The sequence below is a fragment of the Hibiscus syriacus genome, unplaced genomic scaffold (assembly GCF_006381635.1).
Source record: "Hibiscus syriacus cultivar Baekdansim isolate YM2019G1 unplaced genomic scaffold, ASM638163v2 tig00000405_pilon, whole genome shotgun sequence".
In the NCBI taxonomy this organism is placed as follows: Eukaryota; Viridiplantae; Streptophyta; class Magnoliopsida; order Malvales; family Malvaceae; genus Hibiscus; species Hibiscus syriacus.
Genome location: NW_024061786.1, coordinates 216,440 through 227,609, shown reverse-complemented (window position 1 = coordinate 227,609; position 11,170 = coordinate 216,440). Strand labels below are relative to the sequence as shown.

The 11,170-nt window shown below is 33.7% G+C and overlaps 1 pseudogene; it reads right to left on the bottom strand.

The window, feature by feature from the left end:
* Positions 1 to 5,608: 5,608 nt before the first annotated feature.
* Positions 5,609 to 8,811, bottom strand: LOC120205200 (annotated as a pseudogene).
* Positions 8,812 to 11,170: the final 2,359 nt, after the last annotated feature.

Here is an 11,170-nt window from a genome sequence, read left to right as displayed (position 1 = left end):
AATGAAATTAAAAATCTAATTCATAATTAATAGAAATATTAGGGATTAAAACATGCCATTTCTTTATTTTATTTATTTAATGACTAAAATAAAATTATCTAAAATGAGGATATTAGATTAAAATAAATTAAAAATATAAACTCAGGATTAAAAATATTATTTATTAAAATTAAGGGACTAAATATGTTATTTATCCTAAATATTTATAAATACGGTTAAGGGCTAAATATAATAAAATAAAATTTAAACACTAAATTAAATGATTAAAAGTCAATTTCAGTGACTAAATTGCAAAGTTACAAAACTATAAGGGTTGCGGAAAGGGTTTACCCTTTCTTAAATTACACAGATACTCCTCCCCCTTAAACGACGTCGCATAGATGAGGGTTTATAAACCCTAAATGCCTGGCCCGAAGGGCCAAGCTTCTCATTTGCCTCATTTCTTTCTCTCTCAAAACGAGAGAACCAGAGTTCTCTCTGGTTTCTCTCTAGTTTCCCTCGCCGGAGGGAAACCGGCAGTCATAGGCCACCGTACTCCGCCGCCGGCCACCGCCGCCGGCCACCGTAACGGTGGTCGGAATTCACCAAAAACACCCCCAAAGCGTAGATCTAAACGTCCTAAGACCGATTTCGGTCTTTGTTTTCCCTAAAAGACTCCTAATCGGAGTAAATCTACGAAAATACCTTCGATATTTTCTGTTCTCCGGCGATGTTTGGGGTTCTCCGATGACAGAGTAAGTTCCTCTGTTCTCTTCTTCTTCTTTTTTTTCTTTTCTGGTTTGTCGTTGATTGGGATCGTTGGTAGCTCTTGCTTTGTTTTTTTTTCTGTTTTTTTTTTGTCGTTCTCTGCCGTCCCCCTTCTTTCTTGCAGGTGTGGTGGCTTTTATAGCCACCACTGAGGCTCTCGTCGGACCGGTTCCAGTGGAGACTTCTGGTGAGTCACCATAGCTATGTGGTGACTCACCCCATAGCCGTGACATGTGGGGAGCAGCTGGCCTTCTGGAGACTTCTGGCGAGGTCATCGTGGCACTGAAGCGTCGGCAAGGCGGCTGGAACTCACTGGAACTTTGGAGCGGCGGCTGGGACGTGGCTATGTAGAAACTAGGGTTTAGAAACCCTAGCTGCATTGTTGGACCTCCTGTGGACCGTTGGATCTCTCAGATCCAACGGCTGTGATGATGAGGCGGCTAGAGATGAATGAAAACCCTAATTGGGTTTAGGGTTTGGGCTTGTAAAATGGGCCTGATTATTTGGGTTTGTAATAATTATTTAATAATAATATAATAATAATAATATAATAATAATATTTATAATAATAATAATTTTAATTTTAATAATAATAATTTAAGTAAAATGAAAAATTAGTGTTCACAGAGGTGAAAAAGGAAAATCTTTATTTACATATATTTAGAGAGAAAATTTATGTAAAAAAATTAAGGATAAGAATTAGCAGTCGTAGTTAGTTTTTTTAAAAAAAAAATTGTACGGATTTTACTCGGGGACCCGCGGAGCGGCGGGGTGGGCGTTGTAAATGGAGGGTAGCCGCAGTGGTGAGGTGGTGGTGGTGGAAGTGGCGGAGGGGCAGGGCCGTGTTTGGGATTTCCTTCCTCTTTCATACTTGGGAGCTCTTTATAATAAGATTTTTTCCCCTTTTAAATTATCTTTTAATGTTTTTCATAGAAAATTTTCAGGATAAAATATATAAACAATCTTTTGATTATATGATATTTAAATTATGTATCTCTAATAAAAAATCATGCATCTTTTATATTTGATATATAGTGATTTAGTGTATTCTTTAACATATTCAACATAATATGTTTAGTTTGTGCATTTAGTATTCTAAAAGTTCATTTTGTTTGCTCGTTAGTTTTTAGTAATTTGATGTTTGTTAATCTCTTTTGTTTGTAAAACTCCTAGAACCGATGACATACTGACATACAATTAGCAATATTTATAGTATTTGGTTTTTTCTATACATAATATATTAGTATGATGACATAATACTTGATGTTTGTATTTTATGATAGAGATGTTAATGTATGTAATTTCGGTGTTTCTAGTATGTATATGTAGTAATTTAGCATGTTGAATAGGTATTTGACAAATAAGTTGTATGTTAATATGTAATATGTATTCTTATGTCTTGAATAAGTTACTTTATGTATGTTTGTATATGAAAGTACGTGATCATTTATGTTTATGGAACGGTCATTAAACTAGTTTTTTTAGTAAAGAAAAACACGTTAAGTAGGTGGACTTTAATGCATTTAGGTACTTGGCAACTTCATGTTATATTTGTAAGTAGGTATTGGGACTTTGTAGCTATCACAAGTGATATGTATGGTTAGGGTTTAAGTTAAATGGAGGTCTCGTTAAAAATCTCTTTCGTAACAATGGCCAAGCCAAGATTCATATGTAAAAGGTGAAAGGAGAAAAAGTGTCCATATAACATTATAAAGTTCATAAACCTTACAGAGACATGTTCTAAAACCAAATCAAGACCAAAACATAATGTTTTTATTTGTAATGGTATTAACCACCCCTTGGTTTCAAAACTCAGGATGTTGCTGTAAAAACTTGGTAGGTGGTTTAGAAATCACGTCCTAAATTTTAGAAAATTATTATTTTTGCCCTTTTGATAAATTGTGTTGCATTGTAACCCCTGTCATTTTATAATATAGTCCTCAAAATCATGATTATTGAATGTATAATCGATTTAGTATTCCTTTTACTTTTAAATAACATAAATATAAATTTCGGTCGGTCAATATAATATTCTCATCTATGACTAAAGTCTTTGACAAAAATAAAAAGTTGTGCTTATTAGATTAAACAAGATCCTTAAGTGCTAAAACTACACTTGGGTTGACCAAGTCCTGACAATTCCAAAGAAGACAATTCATGGTTTATAAATGTATGATATGTACTTTATTTAGTTCAAAATCTTAGAGTTACTCTTTTTTTTTAAAAAAAGAAAATGGAAAAGAAAATTAAAATTAAAATGAATTGCAGTCAAAGGTAAAGGAAGACCAGTATGTCTTTCCGTGGAGTTGTTGAATTCAAATTCGTAACTATAGCCTCTCTGATAAGCACGAAAGTAGAACTAATACCCTTAAATTTAGAACGACGTTGACGATAATATTCATTCACTTACGATCTACATTAAGCATATGATTTATATTTAATGCACTACAATCCGAATCTTAAGATTTTACATATCAAATCAAACATCCTTAATGAAAAACAATATCTTTCAATTCTCTAATCTCTAAGCACAAACTCGAAACAACAAAAGGATATCTTATGGCGAAAGAAAAGTGAAAGAATCACATTGGGGGATCCTTACAATAGTAAGTGCAATAACAAATGTTTTGTCTGCAATATCCCAAACCAGCAGGTAATTTCTTTGAACATTCCCCCATGCATTTGTGAAGTTGGCATGACTTCGTCTCAGTAACCTTATGGCATGTATGTTCAGGGATCCTTGCCGCATAAGCTCTATGTTTAGCCAACTCAGTTGCTGCAGATTTAAACACAAAAGGATAAGAACATAACTTTTAGCATTGCCGGTTCGGATATGAACATATATGGAACAAATTTAGAATTTTATGAGGGATGTATATATGAAACTATATGAAATGTAGAAAAGTAGACAGAGAAGCAAAACCTGAGGCAAGGAGGAGCAAAAGAGAGAAGAACATGCAGGATATCCTCATGTTTAATCTTGCAGGTGGCCCAGAGGGACTCCAATTTTATGATTTGCAGGAGATTTGGGAGTGGCCTCAAGGCAGTAGTTTATATATCGGCAAAGATTCTTGCAATAAAGATGGTCAAGATTAAGAGCATACCAATCATTAGTGAAAGTGTTCATTCAAAGAAGGAATAAATGTGGTATGTCCTTCACTTTCTGTAGTACTTGTGACAAGCTTCTTGCTTTCAGCACGTATTCTTTACTTTTTTACTACTTCTCTAGACTGCCACTTGGCAATTACAAAACTTTCCCATCTTTTTTAGTTGAGCCTCAAGAGCTCTTCCTTTTGAATTTGTGGTTAGGTTACTCTTTGAAACCCAAACCAAAAACATTGGCTTTATTGCCACATGAATTGGAATATATCTCTACAACAATTCAATCAATTGTCGATATCATATCAGTGCTCCTCGTCTCCAAACTCTTGTTGTTTACAAGCGATGTGATGAGCATTCTGGTTCCATTTCCGCCAACCAATGTTGATCACTGCAACGTAATTCCTGGTTGAAGTCTTAGCATATCTATTGCATATCCTGCTACACATAATTTGATAATGCCCAATTCACCTAATTTGTACCCACATCCAAGCACTATTACAGAACAAAACACCACAGATACTTGGACAAAACATCAATGCTATGAGACAGTGAAATTCAAACACCACGTCCTTTCCAAAATGGTCCATATTTGCAAACAAATTTTCTATGGTCTTTGGATACCCCAAAGATAGAGTTATCTTTGAGATAATTCCCAGTAAACAAATGTATATAGAGGAATGAAAAGCTTTTAAATTTGTCTGGTTTTGTTTGACCAGGTTAGCAAAACAACTTTTAATCTACGATGATAAGAGAGGAAGATAAATTGGTTGTTGAATTTGCGTGTGAAACTTAAGCCTTGTTTGAAAGCCAAACAAATATATATATATATATATATATATTTGAAAATACCGGTAAACCCATATTGATGCACTGATACTAGGAGCGTAAATGAACAGAGCGTTCAATAAACCGTTCGTATAACGTTTGTTTATGTTCGTTTGTTAAGTTAATTAAACAAACATGAACAAAAAAAATTATGTTCATTTAATAAAAAATGAACACAAGCAGAGGTTTGTTCAGTTCGTTTATGTTTACAAACATACTCATTTATTAGCTCGTTTATCTACTCATTCACTTATGTTTATAAACAAACTCGTTTACCCGATTCTCCTTTTCTTTTTATTTTTTTACATTTTAAATATTTATGAAGATAATGATTAAATAAAACACATGATAACAGTTACATTTTAAACTATGAATTTAAAGGAGTTTGAGCATCTGACATAATTTTATCATTTTTCTTTAGCTTGCAAATAAAATTAAAAATTGAATATATAAACGAACAATAAACGAACACTAAAACAATACTAAACGAACACTAAACGAATGCTAAACGAACATATTCATTAACACATTCGTGAACATATAAACGAACTTATTCGTGTACACTAAACGAATGCTAAAAGAACATGTTCATGAATAATTTCGTGAACATATAAACGAACACATTCGCGAACATTAAATGAACATGTTCATGAACAATAAATAGACAAACACGAACACTTTCAAAAATAAATAAACGAACAAGATATTGAAAATTTAAATAAACACGAACCTAACACGCACACCTTCAAACATAAATAAACGAACACGAACATATCCTTGTTCGTTCAAACTGGTTCATTACACCCCTAACTAGCACCCTTAATTAAAAACCAGTAGGCTGAATAACCTTGGACGTAGATGAAGGTAGAACACAGACAAATTTCGTAACTTAAAAACACACCGCATAAACAAATACAACTTGCATAGCAAACCATAATCTCTAAAATGATTGATAAAATTAAAATCTCTGGAGAAGCAGTACCTCAAAATATAGTACTTAAAACAGCACTTCCAAATGTTTAATTCAGTTTTCCAAAAAGAAATCTAAAACAGCAAAACCCACAAAAAAGACGGCCGATTTAGTAACCACCCTTGAGATCATTAACAGCATCATAGGGGATGGGCGTAACAGTTTCAAGGGTTGCACCCTCAACCATGAAACCAGCCTTAGGGCCCTCTGGTTGTCTCTTGGTGCTAATCACCTCACCCTTTTTCTTAGCCTCTGCCTTGAGTTGATCATTCTTCACCTTCCTGAGCTTGAACGTGCTCGACTCGCACATGAATCCTCTTCCTGATAATTCTGTTTCCCACCTGATAGATGAATCAGGAATATCAATACAAACTACATGTATTTCCAATCTCCACTAGATGAATCAAACAGAGATCACACGAGAGCAGTGCAAAAGGTTTAAATATCAGCCAGGCAAGAATATCAAACAAATTATGCTCTAAATGCTTCAAATACAATAGCGTTACAAAGCTATGTTACATGGAATATCCATTCTTCATAAAATATACACATCAAAATGCCCATTCATCAAAGCAATGAAAAGTATTTTTAAATAATCTTATTTAAATATATAATTTAAGATCATCCAATGAGTGAGCTTCAAGTAATTTAGTATGACAGAAGCTCAATATCTCCTGAAATTAAACAAATGCTATACTGGTGCAATATTACAGCTCAATGAAATTATAATGATTAATATAAGCAAGCAGATCTAATTTTAAATTCACGGAATAGTATAATACAAGTTCAGAAACAAATATAATCGGATTCTTAATACAAGTTATCCATCAATAATCAACTCTTAAAACATGAAACTAAACAGAGATTCACAGCAAGACAGAGAATAATTCAGATGATACATCAAAATGAGATTAAAAACCCAAAATCATCGTACACTGAACCCCATAAAAGAAGAGAACCTGGAATAAAAGAACTTCGTCTTCCAATATAAAGAAAAGATAGCCATTTTTAGAAGAAAAAAACCCAGCCATACCTGCTTGTTGACTTCAACACCGATGGCGCGTTTCGTGACATTCCAAACCCGACCAGTGCGACCGTGGTAAAACTTATGGGCGCCGTTTACCTTTACGTCGACATAGTTGCCGATCTTGTAAGTCCTGAGGTAAGTGGACAAGGGAATGTAACCCTTCTTTCTGAAGGGCCTGGAGAATGAATCCCTTGTTCGAGAGCGGACACCATGACCGGCTGGAATTCCCCCCCCCCTTTTTCTCTCGCCCGCTTGAAGAAAGAGTGTAGCGTTGAGCTTTCCGGATCTAAAATACCCCAATTGTGATGCGTTTATAGACGCATCTTAGGGTTTCCATTTCCTTTTCCGGGTCGGATTGGACTTCGGCTCCTATTTGGGGGCATCCAACTACTAAGCCCATCTAGTATACCTAGTTTAAACTTGGTTAAGATGAACATCCAGGGACAAAAGGTAGGCTATATTTTAGTTTCAGGGCCGAATATTTATTTTTTTCCTAGCTCAACATTATCCTAATATATATTTTTAACCTAAAATTCAATTTAGTTCTAGCATATACTTAATATTTCTTATTTTGCAATTTATGTTCTAATTTACCTTATAAAGAAGTATTGATAATATAAGATAATAAGAGTGTGACACGTGATAGATGGATAGATAAAGATGTTATGTGTTTTTATTGGATGATATTATCATATTTTGACTGCTATTAATTTTTGTTCTTGTTAAACTATAATGTAATAAAATTTAAGCATCAAGTGAATTTTCAATAAATAATGAAGTAGAAAAATAATATAATTCTGTCGCGTCCGTCTTTCAGGTGGGCTCAAAATTGGGCTCTGACTTAAAAAAATGGGTTAGAGTAGCCACCGATCATTTAAAAAATATTTAGGTTGATCGGACACCATCTTACCTGATCTGCGTTTTACCAAAAATGTGTCGGGTTCGGGAGTCAGTTACAGTCAAGGAAGGATTAGCACCCTTGTACTGCCCTTTTGGTACCAATTAATTTGGCGGTTGTCTTAATTGCGAAAAATTAAAAATTAAAATTTAAAAACCCGATTCAAATTACTTACCTTCGGTATTCTTCTAAAAAGTCAAAAATGTTAGATAAAAAATAATAAATAAATAAAAATAAATCAAAGGGAAGAAAAACATAAAAATAAAAATCAAAGGAAAAAATAAAATAAAAAAATTTAAAAACATATTAGATAAATCAACGAAAAAAATAAAATTTTTAAATTTTAAAAGTAATAAAATAAAAACAATATGAAGTAAAAAAAATAATTTTAGAAAAATATATAAAAAAATAAAATAAAAACTTAGAGGGTCAAATTGAAACAAATTGAAATTAATGGATTAAATTGGTACTAAAAATGAGCTGCAAGAGAAAAATAAACAGTTAGAGGGGTTAAATTGCAAAATATAAAAAGTATAAATAGGGATTAAATTGAATAAATTGAAAATTTGGAGGTAAAATTGAAATAGGTGACCAAAATGAATTACACTTCAAAAGTACAGGGACTGCGGAATTACACAGTGACCCCCCTATAAATACACCAAATCACAAAAAAATTATTATTCCCCTCATTTCTCATTTCTCACATCCTTTCCCGTCTCTCTAACCCTCTCATTCTCTCTCTCATCTGGTGGAAATCCGACAACCACTCCGGTGACCAACCACCACCCAAACGCCACCAACCGCGCGGCGGCCGAAAAAATAAAAAATCTCCCCAAATGTTTCTCTCTACCCCGTGAACCCAATCCCGAAACCCGATCGTCCCAAAAACACCTCTATCGAAGTAGATCTAAGCAAAAAGATGTGGTTTTACCCTTTTCGTTGAAAAGTCTCTTGGCTTTCCGGCGACTTTTCCACTCTCTGAGCACTACCGAGACCTCTCATTTCTTTTATATGCAAGATGTTATTTTGATGTTGGGTATTTCAGTGTTTTTGTTGATGTATTTGCTTGATTTGTGTTGGTTTTGTGTTGATTCTCCGACGAGGCTCCATTTTATAGCATTCGAAAGGACCTTTTGGGTCCCGATGATCTCAGAGTTATGGGTTGTTGGTTAACCGAACACTCTGGGATGGTTCAATCCCGGGGATCTCCGCCGACCGTTTCGCGTGCTTTGACCGGCGCATGGTCCTCACGCGACCCTCGACTCCCTCCTATGTGACACCCTTACTAAAATATGAAACCCTAATCGAGTTAGGATTGAGTTAGGTCCAAACCCGATTGGGTTTCTGCTGGACCTGTAAAAGGTTAAAAAAAAGAAGGAAAAAATAATAAATAACAAATAAAAAATAAAATAAATAAATAATAATAATAATATTAATATAAAAAATCATTTTTAAAACTATATATTATATATGCTTTTAAAAATTGTTTTTAAACCATACAATATATATATATTTTCAAAAATTGTTTTAAAACTAATATATATTTTCAAAAATATTTTCAAAATTATATTATATACTCAAAAATATTTTAAAAAATTATATATTATTTTTAAAATGTTTTCAAAACTATATATTATATATGTTTTCAAAAATGTTTTTAAAAACTATATTATATATATTTTTTCAAAATGTTATAAAAACTATATATTATATATATTTTTTCAAATTTTTAAAAACTATATTATATATATATATATATATTTTCAAAATGTTTTTAAAAACTATATTATATATATATATATATTTGCAAAAATCGATTTTTTAAAAAAATTATACAATATTATTATATATATATATAAAAGTTCTGGATAAAAATTAGTGTCTACAAATTCAAAGTTAAATCATGAATAAGGTATGTTTTATAATACTTTTTAAAGATTTTTGTGTTCTGATAAATTAAATTAGAGTTTATTCTTATAATTATTAATATCAAAGATTTTAAGAGAATGATCTCTTACAAATGAATACAAATAACCTTTGAAATATCATAGTTGGGATTTTGAGGCACACTTCGATGTATAAATCAACACAGAGAAAATAAGAGCATGGGAAAGATGATACATATATTAAATTTAGGTGTTTAAAGTATTTTGTATTCAAGATATGTGCATATTCTATCACGACTGTTCAAAAAATCCATTAACTACTTAAAATTTGACATACGTTGCGTTTATACATTTTTTAAAACTTTATTTAAAAAAAACTAAAGTTGTATTGTCGACATTAGTTTTCGTCCGAGTGTTATGTTAATATATATATATATATATATATATATATATATATATATATATATATATATATATATATTATCACAAATGGAGGCCCATTTACAAAGAGGATGGCCCGGTTATAAAGTAGGCATACATGCCCAATCAGTCTACAACCAGATTCGGTCCAACAACCCATTCAAGCCCATACTCGGCCCAGAACCAGTCCAACCTGAGAAGCCCATACGACCCAACTCTGCTAGGGTTTCACGCATCTTCTCCAGCGCTGCCAACAGCTCAATCGTCTGATCCAGGGACAGATCCAAGGGCCATGAACTATCCAGCAAAACCCTAGGGTATCATTGCAACCCTAGGGTCTATTCCGGCCACCGCCTCCACAAGCTCCAACCGAAGGCTGCCACGCCGTTGTCGTCTATCCAGAATCCAGTAGAGCTCTCTTGAAGCCTCTAGAAGATCAATACCAGCCGTACATCACATCACTCTAGGTGAGTCACCGCCATAGCCTTGGTGACTCATCAGAGTACACCTTTGTGACTAGTCCGAAGGAAGCAGCACTGAGCCCTATATAAGGACTCGATCGTTCATGCAAAAAAAGAACAACAACAAGCAAGAGAGACAGAGGCAAACGACACACAAAGAACAGAGAGCAAGAGACCAAACAAGAAACCTAGCAACCAAGCCACAAGAAAATATAAGAAAATCTAGAGAGAGGGTTAAGGGAATATTACCTTCATTGTAGCATCTACGCGCCTCCACGCGTCGTTGGAGAAGTCAAACTTCGAAGGTAAAAATCCTAGATCTACGTTGATTTAGGGGTTTTTAGAATAAAAGACTGTCGGATTCGGCTTTAGGAGGGTTCGAGCTTTATTTTGGTGTATTCGGGTAATTTTCGGCCACCGTGGGTGGTGGCCAGCAGCGACGAAATACGGCAGCATAAGGCGACCGGCTGGTGATCGGTTACTCTCCAGTAGAGAGTTTTGAGAGAAGCGAGAGAATTCTCTCGTCTAGAGAGAGAGAGAAAATAGAGAAATGGGAAGAGTAAAGGCCTTAGGGCCGATTACAGGGCTTAAATACCCTATCCTGAATGACGTCGTTTTAAGGGAGGGTATCTTTGTAATATTTGCATGGTTAAACTACACTCGTGGTCACTCTTGATTTGTAAGCCTTTCATTTTGGTCACCAAAATTAGGTTTATTCGTATTTTAATTTGGTATTTTAATTTGGTATATTTATATTTTAGTCCTTATATATACATGTATATTTAGGTTAATTATACATTTAGTCCCTACATATTAATAAGTTCATATTTTGAC